Here is a 14,305-nt window from a genome sequence, read left to right as displayed (position 1 = left end):
TTAGTGTGCCAAGAGTCAGAGTGCTTTTTTTTTTTATATACAAAATATGTTTCTCAGAGTTCATATTCCAGTTTCTGTGAGCTGGAAAGCTTGAGTATAGACTGTTTGCTTCTGTCCTTCCAGAGTCAACGAGTCAATGTCAAGGCAGGAACTGAAGCAGACAATAGAGGAAACTGCTGACTGTTTGCTTTTCATGGTTCTACAACCTGAGACCACCTGCCCAGGAATGGCAAATTCCCCAGTGGCCTGGGCCCTCCCACATCAATTATTAATTAGGAAAATGTACCACATACTATGGAGACTGCCTTAGTTATTCTATTGCTGTGAAGAGACACCATGACCAAGGCAACTCTGATAAGGCGTTTAGTTGCGAGCTTGCTTATAGTTTAAGAGGGTTAGTTCGAATATGGTGGGAAGATTCTCTTTCTAGAGAAGTCTAGGCCTGTGAAATTGACAAATCACTAGGACAAATTGAACCAACACACTGGCATTTTGTGCTATATAGTTACCACTGAGTATGGAAGTAGGAAGGGGGATCTGTTCTGAAACACCTATGACCCAGGTGATCTTAAACATTTGGCCAAATGCCCTGCAAGGTTCAATCTTAATTACTTTTCTGCACCATGACCAGAGTAACTTAGAGAAAGCATTTAATTGGGGCCTTGGATAACAGTTTCAGAGGGAAATTGACAATGACTGTTATGGAGCGCGACAGCAGGCAGTCAGGCATGAAGTTAAATTGGAAGCTGAGAGCTTACAAATTGAGACAACAGTCATGAGACTTAACCAAGAGGTAGAGAAAGCTGGGTGGGCTTTTGAATCCTCAAAGCCTAGTCCCAGTGACATACCTCCAAGTCCACACCTAATCCTTCTCACTCATCTACCAGCTGCAGCCCAAACATTCAAACAAATATATGAACCTGTGTGAGCCAGTCTCATTCAAATCACCACTATACTTAAAACAAACCAACTTCTACTGCAGCTGAGTGGAAGTGTAAAGAGTTTAACTTGAATAAAGCCTGCTTTTCTGATTCCTGTTTCCTTTCTTTTTTTCTCTTCAAAGCAGGGTTTTTCTATAGCCCTCATAGTCCTGAAACTCGTTCTGAACACCAGGCTGGCCTCAAACTCAGAAATCCACCTTCCTCTGCGATTAAAGGGGTGTACCACCCTGTCAGGCAGTGTTTGCTTGCTTGCTTTTTTTTTTTTGTTAATTTATTCATAATTTGTGTACATTGGTGTTCCTCTGGAAAAGGAAAAGTCAGTGATCTTAACTCTCCAGCCCCATTGTTTGCTCCCTAAACCAGCTTGATGGTCCAGCAGTCAGTGCCTCTTCAATACAATAGAAAAGTTTTCTGCTTCCTGCAAAGACTGGTTATGGAGGATGAGTTCACCTGTTTGTGTGTGGTTCATGTGTGCACCATTAATGTTTGAAACATGATCTCTTATTAAAGCTGGGGCATAACTAGAAACACCAGGGACCCTCCTGTCTCTACCTCCCACCACTGAGATTGCAGCTGTGCCCCAACATGACTGGATACTAGGGATTTGAACTTTGGTTCTTGGCAGCACTTTGCCAGCTGATCCAGAACCCCAGACACACCAGAGGAAGGCATCAGATCCCTTTATAGATGGTTGTGAGCCACCATGTGGTTGCTGGGAATTGAAGTCAAGACCCCTGGAAGAATAGTCAGTGCTTTTAGTCGCTGAACCATCTCTTCACTCCCCACCATAGTTTTGTTTTTTTGTTTTTGTTTTGTTTCATTTTGGTTTTTCTTTTTCTATTTTTTTTGGTTTGGTTTTTTTGTTTTTTGGATTTGTTTTTTCAAGACAGGGTTTCTCTGTATCTCTATAAACTTGACTATAGAGTATGTAACTCTAGGTTGGCCTCAAACTCAAATCCACTTGCCTCTGCCTCCCAGGTGCTGAGATTAAAGACATGGGCCACCACTATCCAGCCCAGTTTTTGGTTTTTTGGAGACAGGGTTTCTCTATAGCTCTGGCTGTCCTGGAACTCACTCTGTAGACCAGGCTGGCCTGGAACTCAGAAATCCTCCTGCCTCTGCCTCCCAGAGTGCTGGGATTACAGGCGTGTGCCACCATCGCCTGGCCAGTTTTTTTATAAAAAAGATTTATTTATTATTATATGTAAGTACACTGTAGCTGTCTTCAGACACACCAGAAGAGGGCGTCAGATCTTTACGGATGGTTGTGAGCCACCCTGTGGTTGCTGGGATTTGAAATCAGGACCTTCAGAAGAGCAGTCAGTGCTCTTAACCTCTGAGCCATCTCTTCAGCCCTCAGTTTTGTTTTTTAATGCCAATTTGAAATGTATTATAGAAGGTGGAGGCACGAAGATCACGATTCTAGACCACCTGAGGTATATGAAATCCTGTGTTAAAAACAGCTTCAAAACAGCCAGAATTTACTGCCAGCTGTAATGTAGAACTGCAGTTCTCCAGGCACCCTGAATCCAGTGTCAATAGATCCAGCATCCTGATGCCTGGTAGTTTTTGTGTGATGTTTAATGAACTGGGACTGGGAAGGGAGGAGACAGCTGAGTTGGATCAAAGGTAGGTAATTTCATGGGCTCATTCATGAGAGAAAGGAACCAGAGAGTTCTGTTAGACAGTTTAGTTAGCTAGCAGTGGAGTTTGGTTACTCATTGTTGGTATCATGTTCCCTATCCTGTGGACAAAGGCTACTTATTATTGTGGTATGTTGAGTCTAGGGGGTATTAGATAAATCTATTCAGTGTAGAAAGTAACTAAAATCAGAGCTGCCCTTTTGTCTCTATGTCTGGAAAGGAGGAAATTACTCTGTTTTGGAATGTCTATACTTACATAGCTTACCTGCACTTAACTTCAGGCAGGGCATTTTGCAGCTGCAAGGAAAGATGGGGTTTGTGCCTGTGTTTATGTTTCAGTCTCTTTTTTTTGTTTTTTTGGAAACAGGGTTTCTTTGTGTAGCCCTGGCTGTCCTGGAACTCACTCTGTAGACCAGGCTAGCCTGGAACTCAGAAATCCGCCTGCCTCTGCCTCCCAGAGTGCTGGGATTACAGGCATGCACCACCACCACCTGGCTATGTTTCAATCTTAAATAATGGCTCAGCAGTCTCAAGTTGTTAAGCAGGTCCCTGGTTGTATTAGAAAAGGAACTGAACAGTTGTGTTGCTGTTTAAGTAACAAGTGTATTCTTGGTCTTGAGCTACCTTTACAAACTCACCCTTGATTGTTCCACAACTCAAGGTCCTTGCTTCCTATAAGAAATAGCAAATCCCTTATAACCCTACAGCTTTTCTGCAGGTTACCTGGGGCCTCTGAGCCTTAACATCAGGTTGCAAACTCAGCTTCAGTTAGAGCCGAGTTCACCTGTCCTCAGACTCACAATCCTGGCTAGGGGGACAGGCTACAACCCCCAAGTTGAGTAACAAAACCATTTCATAGGCTGCAAAGTGGGTCGGAAGTACTGAGAAAACTGACCTCGGAAGCAGGCTCAGCCAATTTTCTTCTGGTGCATTACTTAATGAATGTCCACCAGGTGGCATTAGTAGAAAACCCACTGAGAAAACCTATATAATTTCAGATGGATTTATGTAACCCAGGCTGGCCTGGAACCCACAAAGATCTTGCTGCCTCTACTCCCCGAGCACTGGGATTAAAGGCTTGTGACCCCATGCCCAGTAAGTATTCCTCACCCACCTTTTAATGACAAAATGTTGGTGGCTGGAGAATGGCTTATCAGTTTACTGCTTCTGCTACAATCTTGAGGAGTGGGGTTTGGATTCTAGAACCCACATAACAAGGCCCACACAAACACTTTTTAGCCCTGAGTTAAGCATGCTGTCTCCTAAGGAACAGGTAGAAAGTGATAGAGATCACCCAAAGTTCTCTAGGCATTCACACACACTCACAGATACATATGCACAAGTAATCATTTAGAAAAAGTAAGAAAAGACTTTAACTTTCTTAATACCTTCATTTTAGACAAACTCCCTGGTCACCCTAATATTTTAGGGCAAAAATGAGTTAATCTGTTGCTTCACCCATAGTTTATTAATTACTTCAGCCCAAATGTAAATGTTAAAAATGGTTTCTTTTGTGTGTGTGTGTGTGTGTGTGTTTTGCCTATATGCATATGTCTTGGATTCCCTGGAGCTAGAATTAAAGTTGTGAGCTGCCATGTGGGTATTGAGAATAGAACCTGAGGCTCTTAAACCACTAAGCGATCTCTTCAGCTCCCTTCCCCTGACAGGATCTCACTTTAGCTAGGCTGGCCTCAAATTTGAGGCAAACTCAGGGAATCCTGCCTGTGCTTGCCTTCTGAGTGTTGATATTACAGTCTGAGTCACCACACTCAATTTACAATCTGTTTCTGTTTGTTTAGCCAGGATAATTCCAGAATTGAGAAGCAGAAGCAGGACGACCGTACTAAACTCAGAGCCTCACCCGTGACATTTTAATTTTTTTTTTTACAGTTTATGTGAATGTTTTGTGTATAAGTGTTTTGTCAATATGTTATGTGTGCTGTGTGCCTTCCTGTGCTCTCAGAAGCTGGAAGAGGTTGTTGGATCAGGTCAGGATTAGTAACTAGCAGCCCTGGGAACTGAACTGAGATCCTCTGTGAGAACAGACAGTACTTAACTGCTGAGTCATCTTTCCAGTCTGCTAATTTTTCTTGGTACAGTCTCAATATATAGCACCCACTGCCTTGGTACTTCACAGCAGTCCTGTCTTAGCCTCCTGAGTATTGGGCTTACATATGTGTGTAACATGTCTAGCTCTTTTACCTTTTTCTGTAGTTAAATTGTCAAGGATAGAAAGAAGCACATTGATGTCCTCCTCTGCATGTTTTACCCAGAAGACTGCCAGACACATGCCCAGAGAGTGCAATGTGAGTAAGCTGGCAACCATTGACAGCAGCTTCATACTTGTCAGCGTATTTTTATTATTAACTTACTGTTTGTCTTATTTAATTTTAAAATTTTTAATTAACTTTAATTAAAATTTTAATTTAGCCGGGTGTTGGTGGTTCACGCCTGTAATCCCAGCACTTTGGGAGGCAGAGGCAGGCTGATTTCTTTTCTTTTTTTTTTTTTTTAAGATTTATTTATTTATTATATGTAAGTACACTGTAGCTGTCATTAGACATACCAGAAGAGGGAGTCAGATCTCATTACAGATGGTTGTGAGCCACCATGTGGTTGCTGGGGATTGAACTCAGGACCTCTGGAAGAGCAGTCAGTGCTCTTAACCACTGAGCCATCTCTCCAGCCCGGCAGGCTGATTTCTGAGTTCGAGGCCAGCCTGGTCTTACAGAGTGAGTTCCAGGACAGCCAGGGCTATACAGAGAAACCCTGTCTCGGGAAAAAAAAAAAACCCAAAAAAATTTAATTTAAATTTTAAATTATTTAAATTATTACTTATTTACTTTGTGTGTGTGTGTGTGTGTGTGTGTGTATCCCATTGATTGAATTCAGGTTGTCAACCAAGCCTGTGTTTACATGGGAATCTGACATTCTCTTCAGGTTTATGTCAAAGTCCTCACTCAACATATACATCCTGGCTGGGCAGTGGTGGGCACGCCTTTAATCCCAGCACATGGGAGACAGAGGCAGACGGATTTCTAAGTTCGCAGCCAGCCTGGTCTACAGAGTGAGTTCCAGGACAGCCAGGGCTACACAGAGAAACCCTGTCTCGAAAAAACAAAAAACAAAACAAAAACAAAAGCAAAAAAAACAAACCCAAAACAAAAGATATACATCTCCCTCCTCCCAGAAGATACATATACACATAATTAAACACAAAAATAAAAATCTTAAAAAGAGTAATTTGAAGCACATCATTGTGATTGTGGATTGTATTAAGAAAGCTGAACTAGATATATTTTAGTCTATATCAGGCTTTCCAGGCCACAGTGAGATCTGTCTTTTGTTTTTTAAGTGTAGCCCAGGGTGGACTAAAGCTCACTACATGTAGGTAGGAATAATCTTGAACTCCTGACCCTCCTGGTTCTGCCAGTCAAACGCTGGGCTTGCAGGCGTGGTCTGCCAAAGCTTGGCCAATACCTTGTCACATTTAAAAGAAATGATCATTTTTAAATGTTTATTTTGTGTCTATGTGTGGTCAGTTTTTATTGTTGTTGATTTTTGTTTGTTTGTTATTTTGTTTGTTTTGATTTTTTTTTGAGAGGGTTTCTCTGTGTAGCCCTGGCTCTATATCCATCTGTCTTAGTCATCAGACCCAGAGGCGTGGGCCCTGCTTTGGAGTGAAAGAAAAGATTGTACTCTGAAATAGTTGTAGGCCTTGGCTAATTTGTATCCTCAGGAACTGGGCTATGTATGTGGGACTGGATCCTGGGGACCACAGGGAACTGAATTTAAAATGGGAAAAGGGAGAGTTTACTTACAACATCTTTTCATTGTACAGTGTTGATGCCCTGGCTAGTCCAGGAGATGGCGCTAATACACTGTACGGCTGTGTCTTTCAAGTATTGCTTCTGCGACCTGAGGAAACACTGGAAGCTCTGCTGTAGCTAATGGTCAAGAAAGGAAGTGGCTATGCCAAAATTCGTATATTAGGGCTATGCTCCCTGCATAGCTACTGGGGAGGTTGAAGAAGGAGGACTATGAGTTGAAGATCTGGCTTCAAAACAGAAATGTAAAAAGGAGGAGGAGGAAGAGAAGGAGGAAGAAGAAGAGACGAAGGAAATGGAAAGAAAAAGAAGGGAAGGAAGGGGAAGAGGAGGAAGACAAACAAGTGGTTATCGCAAGATCTTGAGAATACCATGTAAAGCAAGCGATACCCAGCAACAAGAAGTTGCTAAGTTAAATTTATTATAATACATTTGACTTACTGCTAAAACAAATTAGCACGGAGCTAAAATAAATGAGCATTCTTCTCAATAAAACTGTATTGTAAAAAAGAAAGGAAAAGGAAGACAGAAAGAAAAGAGAAGAGAGGGAAATGGACTGGTGGGGTGTGTGACTGGCATGTGAAAAGTTCCTGGGAGGGCTGGCAAGATGTTTCAGTGGGTAAGAGCTCTGCCTGCAACCACATGGTGGATCATCTGTAGTGAGATCTGACACCCTTTTCTGGAGTGTCTAAAGACAGCAACAGTGTACTTACATATAATAATAAACAAATCTTTGGGCGGGAACGAGCAGGGACTGAGCGAGCTAGGTTAACCAGAGCTGACTGGAGCGAGCAGAGGTCCTAAATTCAATTTCCAGCAACCACATGGAAGCTCACAACGATCTGTACAGCTACAGTGTACTCATATACAATCAATCAATCAATCAATCAATCAATACATTTTTTTTAAAAGAAAACCTCTTGGGTTTGATCTCAAGAACCTCATATTTTGTTCAGAAAACCTACATCACTCACATTAAATGGAAGACCTGAAGGATGTTCTATTCCATACATACACACACACACACACACACACACACACACACACACACACACACGCATGCACGTATGCAGAGAGAGAGAGAGAGAGAGAGAGAGAGAGAGAGAGAGAGAGAGAGAGAATAACATGCAGAAAAGGGGACCAATGTGAAAGGCAAGAGCTGGTGAATATAGTTAGTGACAGGAGATAGTATCAGAGAATCACAGTACTGGGCATGTCAATTCTGAAATACCAGAGGCCTGGCCAGAGCAGCACTGAGCAGGGTGGGGGCAGCATCAGATGGACAGCCAGAGCAGCTGGACATGGAAGTCAGTGTTGGAACAGTCAGATCAGCTTGTAGCCGCTCACCAAGGCCCAGAGTCCTCCCTCCTGAGGTAGATTTGTTGTTCTGAGACAGGATCTCGTTCCTTAGCTCTTTGTTCCTCTCCATCTTTTCCTATACTAAACTTGTGCCAGCCAAACTCAGGGCCTCTTTGCTCATATCATTATTCAGCCAGTGTTATGAACCATATTTCAAAAACCTACCCCTCTGCTCAGACATGTTATTACCAGTGTGCTTCACCTGAGTACGAGCGAGACGTTGCTAGTGCAGAATGCTAAACATTTCCCTTGCTTGTCTCTCTGCCTCACCCTTGACATGTAACTATTATTCCATACTGAAGCCAAAGAGTCTTATACAAGAACTAAGACTCAGATTAAAACATGACATCATCTAATGACTCTGTTTAATGTCCTCTCTTCATTTCCCATCACACTTAGAATAAAAAACTAAGCCTCTTCTATTGCCCTCAAGACCCTGAATGACCTTGGCTTCCTTCTCTGTTCTGTTTTTTTTTTTTTTTAAATCACTTTCTCTCTGGCTTGAAGCTCTAGACACACACACACACAGGATCTCTCTCTCTCCTCCTCTCTCACTCCTTTTCCCTCTCTGTCTCCCTCTCCCTCTGTCCCTCTCTGTCTCTCCCTCATTAAAAACATCTCAACCTTGGGCTGGAGAGCTGGCTCAGCGGTTAAGAGCTCTGGCTGCTCTTCCAGAGGCCCTAAGTTCAATTCCCAGCAACCACATGGTGACTCACAACCATCTGTAATGGGCTCTGATGCCCCCTTCAGCTATGTCTGAAGACAGCTATAGTGTACTCACATACATTAAATAAATAATAATGATTTTTTAAAAAAACCCTCAACTTTAACTCAATACACTCCTGAAGTGTTCTTACTCAGATATTCATGAAGCTTGTTCTGTGTCAAAGATGAAGAGTTAAAAAAAGAGAAGTGTAGCTCTCTATCCTTTCTGCCACCACCACCATGCCATCCAGACTGAGGAAGACCCAGAAACTCTGGGGCCACATGAGTCATGGCCGCGGCCACATCAGAAGGCACCCACAAGCACCCACGAAGCCTCGGGAATGCTGGAAGCATGCATCACCACAGGATCAACTTTGACAAATATTATCCAGGTTATTTTGGGAAAGATGGTATGAGGCATCACCACTTGAAGAGGAACCAGAGCTTCTGCCCAGCTGCCAACCTGGATAAATTGTGGATGTTGGTAAGTGAGCAGACATGGGTCAATGCGGCAAAAAACAAGACTGGAGCTGTTTCCATCATTGACGTTGTTAGGACTGGGCTACTACAAAGTTCTGGGCAAGGGAAACCTCCCTAAGCAACCTGTCATCGTGAAGGCCAAATTCTTCAGCAGAAGAGCTGAAGAGAACATTAAAGGTGTTGGAGGAGCCTGTGTTCTGGTGGCTTAAAGCCACTCTGGAGGTTAATCAAATGCTAACATTGAGAGAGAGAGAGAGAGAGAGAGAGAGAGAGAGAGAATTGTAAAGTGAATAAGTAAAAAATTTTTAATTAAATATTTTTTTCTTCTTTTTAGTTTGATAAACTTGGAGTGAGTGGGTCTATTCACTAGGATGTGTGTATTAGGGGAAGGAACTATAGAGTTCTGCCCCAGCTGATATTTGTAGGGTGCTTGATGCTATTTAACCTATTGCCGCAAAGGAAATTACCCCTAGATTTAGTATATAGTGACTTAATATAACTTTTTGTTGTTGTTGTTGTTGTTTTGTTTTTGTTTTTTGTGTTTTTCGAGACAGGGTTTCTCTGTGTAGCCCTGGCTTTCTGGCTGTCCTGGAACTAACTCTGTAGAACAGGCTGGCCTCGAACTCAGAAATCTGCCTGCCTCTGCCTCCCAAGTGCTGGGATTGTGTGGCTCCCAAGCGCTACCACCCAGCTTTTTGGTTTTTTTTTTTTTTTTTTTTTTTTTTTTTTTTTTTGTTTTTTGTTTTTTGTTTTTTGTTTTTTTTTAAGACAGGATTTCACTATACAGCTCTATCTGGCCTGGAACTCACAAAGATCCATCTGCCTCTCCCTCATAAATTCTGGGATCAAAGGGCATACACAAGCATGCCTGATTTAACACAGCTATTATTAGTTCAATTTCTGTGGATCAGGGATCTGATTGTACTCTGGCTATGTTTTCAGAGACAGTTAAAACTCAGTCAAGAAGGACCAGCTGCCTACTCATTTGGACGGTTAGGTGGGTGAGGTTCCTTGCAAGTTCTACTAAGTCTTCATTTTCTCATAGCCTAGTAGTTAAAGGCTTGCCCCAGTTTGTTTCTCTCTCTCTCTCTCTCTCTCTCTCTCTCTCTCTCTCTCTCTCTCTCTCTCTCTCTCTCTCCTTCCTCCCTCCCTTCCTCCCTTCCTTTCTTTCTTTTTATGGTTTTTTTATTGGATATTTTCTTATTTACATTTCAAATGTTATTCCCTTTCCCCAGTTTCTTACTATTCAAGCCTCTCTCCTAAGAGCACTTCACAGTGCTGTGGAGAGATGAGATCATTAGCAATAGGAGGGGAAGTAGGAAGTGGTATCAGTTTGCAAGTTGGAGACCTAGGAAAACCATTGGTAGAGAGTTTCCTTCTACCTAAAGAAAAGGCCTGAGGCCAGGAAGCACACGGCAGTAGGCAAGATTGATCAAAGTGTCTACCTTAGCTCAAGCAGAGTAAATTTATTCTTTGTTATGGTTGTGTTCTTCTTGGGTTGGGTGATGCCCACTTCACTGGAGAATGTACTTTCCTTTACTCAATTCATTCATTCAAATACTAATCTTTTCTGGAGATATCTTCACATATGCAGACAAATGCAAATTTTTTATCAGCTATCTGGGTGTCTCTTAGCCCAGTTAAATTCATTTATTTAAAAAAAAACAAACAAACCAAAACACCATCAAAGGCAAGTGGTGGTGGTGCATGTCTTTGACTCCAGCACTCAGGTGGATTTCTAAATCCAAGGCTAACCTCGTCTACAGAGCAAGTTCCAGGACATCTAGGGCTACACAGGGAAACCCCATTTCAAAAACAAACAAACGGGGCTGGAGAAATGGCTTAGTGGTTAAGAACAGTGGCTGCTCTTCCAGAGGTCCTGAGTTCAATTCCCAGCAACCACATAGTGGCTCACAACATCTGTGGTGAGATCTGATGTCCTCTTCTGGTGTGTCTGAATACAATGTACTCACATAAGTAAAATAAATAAAATCTTTAAAAAAACAAACAAACGAACAAACAAAAATTCACCATCCACTGTCACTTTTGTTATAGTCCACGTGTTAAGAGGAAGCCATTAGGTTCCAGCTCACACTCAAGGGAAGGTATGACAGATCTGAACCAAGAATCAGAGATCACTGGAAACTGTTGGGAAGATGGGTCATTCAAAACACTCTAAATGTCTTAATTTACTTAATCTTTTTTCTTTCTTTTCTATGTAAAGATTTGTTTCTCTTATTTTTAAGTTATGTTCGTGTGGATATGTGCACATGAGTACAGTGCCCGTGGAGGTGGAAGATAAGGAATCCTCTGGAGCTGCAGTTGAGGCAATTGTGAAAACTCACTATATGGAACTAAACTATGGTCGTCTGGAAGAGCAGCAAGTGATCTTAGCTGCCAAACTATCTCTCCAGCCCCAACTCGTAGGAATCTGATTGCACCTTGGTCATCTTAAACTGTGCTAATATTGTTTCCATTTATAACGTCAACATCTAAAGTGACTGTCTGAGGTTTATCAGCTTTCAATCCAGGCCACCCACTTCAGCGTTTGTGTCTTTTTCTTTTGAGTGCTGGGCACTGAAAGCAGAATCTTTAGTGTACTAGGCAAATACCAAGCTGCATCCCAATAATGCTATTATTTTTAGATAGGATCTGTCTTGCTCTGTAGCTCAGGCCGGCCTTGAACTAGCCATCTTCCTGCCTCAGCCTCCTGAGTGCTGGGGCATCTGGGATATATCATCACATCCGGCTCAGCATCTGCATTCTCAGAGAGTTGGCTAGAATGTGATGTAGAGGCTGGAGGTAGGATCGTGTGGAGAGCAGTGGGTTGGCAAGGAGAACTGGAGGAAGAAATTCCCTAGCGCTGAAAGGAGAATCTAAGCTAACCCTTAAACTGTGCTAATATTGTTTCCATTTATAACGTCAACATCTAAAGTGACTGTCTGAGGTTTATCAGCTTTCAATCCAGGCCACCCGCTTCAGCGTTTGTGTCTTTTTCTTTTGAGTGCTGGGCACTGAAAGCAGAATCTTTAGTGTACTAGGCAAATACCAAGCTGCATCCCAATAATGCTATTATTTTTAGATAGGATCTGTCTTGCTCTGTAGCTCAGGCCGGCCTTGAACTAGCCATCTTCCTGCCTCAGCCTCCTGAGTGCTGGGGCATCTGGGATATATCATCACATCCGGCTCAGCATCTGCATTCTCAGAGAGTTGGCTAGAATGTGAAGTAGAGGCTGGAGGTAGGATGTGTGGAGAGCAGTGGGTTGGCAAGGAGAACTGGAGGAAGAAATTCCCTAGCGCTGAAAGGAGAATCTAAGCTAACCCTTAGGTAGCTCCTCTCTTGCTTGCAAATCTCCAGTGCCAACGATGGTCACTTGTTCCTTCCTTATTTCCTTTCCTTCTTTAAATGTGACAGATGTGGTGGTACACACCAGCACTTGGGAGACAGAGGCAGGAGGATCTCTCAACTCCCACTCTCCCCTCAAAAAAGACTCAGATATTTAACTCACTGTCATGCAGAGTTCCTGGGACTGCCTTTGTAGCTCACTGGCTATAAAGATGAAATATAACTTGAGATTTTTGAACAACTTACTCAAATCATTCACTTAACTGTCTTTTATTAAAATTGAACTCTCCCTATTAAATGTACCACTGTGGATGCTATGATAGTGGAACATAAGCAATTTGTAAGTTGCTCACACAGATTTTACCAGGCTCGTGACTTTGGCTTTCTCTATTATCTACATAGCAATCAAAGTATCTCTGTCACTTAACATATGAAGTTGAAAATAATTTCACAGTATTTCTGGTTAAGCTGCTTTTCACATTGCTGCTGCTGTTTCTGTAACTAAGTTTTGTTGCATATCTTAATGAATCTGTGCTGTGTTCTTCCATTTGGTTCACTAATAACTCACTATGGTTTAATTTTAGGGAAATTGAATTAAATACTATTCTTCAAAATATGCAATAACCATTTTCTTCAAATGAACCATAATTCAAAGCTAACTACTTTTTCTTCATTTGTGAAAATCGATAACAAGTCAATGCTTGAAAGCTCGTTTTAGCTAAGCAGAATGGGCAGAATTCAGGAATTAATTGGTAGGAAGTCTGACCTAGAACCCAGAGAGGACATTATTGGAGAAAAACAAAATCACCTGTTATCTAATTCATAATTTAGAGTTGTAGAGTATAATTGGAAGGCAACTTTGTTTCTTGTTTAACAAACTACCTAAAGTAGAACAATGTTGTTCTGCATTCAATACTTATTAAATAGTTATGAAGAGAGATAAGTTGTAAAAACCTACTTATAAAGTGGGTGTGGTGTCGATCAGCTCTGATCCTAACATTGAGGAGGCAGAGACAGGAGGATCAATACAGGTTCAAGGCCAGCCTGGTCTACATGTTGAGATATATATTGAGACAGGTCCTGCCTTTAAAAGAAATGGGAACAAGACTTGGGAGAAGACTCAAGGGTTAAGAGCACAGGCTACTCTTCTAGAGGACCCAGGGTGGACTCCAAGTATACTCTCGGCAACTCACAACCGTCCGTAACTCCATTTCCAGGGATCACAACTCTTTTCTGAATTCTGTGGGCACCAAGCCTGGGTGTGGTGCACAGACATACATAGAGGCAAAACACACATATACAGAAGATAATAGCCATTTAAAAAATTAAAACATCTTAAAAACAAACAAACAAACAAACAAACAAACAAACCAAAAAGCCAATAGTGTATAGAGAATGTTGGAAAAGTAGTACCAGCTGGGGAAATCTATTAATTTTTGTTGTTGCTTGAAGAAGCATCTTGCTGCGTAGCCCAGGTTGCCTAACTCTTACCGTGTAGCACATGCTGGCTTAGAACTTGCAGCAATCTTTCTGCCTCAGTTGCCCGAGGGATGGGCTCACAGGTGTGGGCTGCTCTGCCTTGCTTAACTATTTAGTTTTGATAAATGCATGACCTTTATGGTTATACTGTTAGATTTAGGTGAAGGACAATCAACTTCTAAGGGATACAGTTGTCAAGCTGATGATTACTCCATTTATTAGGCCAGTTTTATATATTTTCATGTTGTTGCTTGGGAAGCACTCCAATGATTTACATGGCTCTGCCAGAGCCTTCTTATCTACTAGAATCGTTAGACCTTCCTTTATGAAAGTGTTCATTTTTATGTAACTAAGAGACCAATACAGTTATTCTCCAAAGAATATCAATATCAATATTTAAATTTAAAAGGCAGCATACAAGAGAGTCACATTTGAATCCTGAAAGTGTTCTGTGGATCTAAATAAGTACATCTGATAAGCTTTAGTCGCCTGAGACCCTTGTCATGTGGCTTAGGCTCAGCTCCC

At 41.9% G+C, this 14,305-nt stretch overlaps 1 pseudogene; it reads left to right on the top strand.

Moving 5' to 3' along the window:
• The first annotated feature begins 8,715 nt into the window (after positions 1 to 8,715).
• Positions 8,716 to 9,164, top strand: LOC127679436 (60S ribosomal protein L27a-like; annotated as a pseudogene).
• Positions 9,165 to 14,305: the final 5,141 nt, after the last annotated feature.

This window comes from Apodemus sylvaticus, chromosome 2 (genome assembly GCF_947179515.1).
Source record: "Apodemus sylvaticus chromosome 2, mApoSyl1.1, whole genome shotgun sequence".
NCBI classification, from domain to species: Eukaryota; Metazoa; Chordata; class Mammalia; order Rodentia; family Muridae; genus Apodemus; species Apodemus sylvaticus.
The sequence above is the reverse complement of the archived record's forward strand: the minus strand, read 5'-3'. Positions and strand labels throughout refer to the sequence as shown.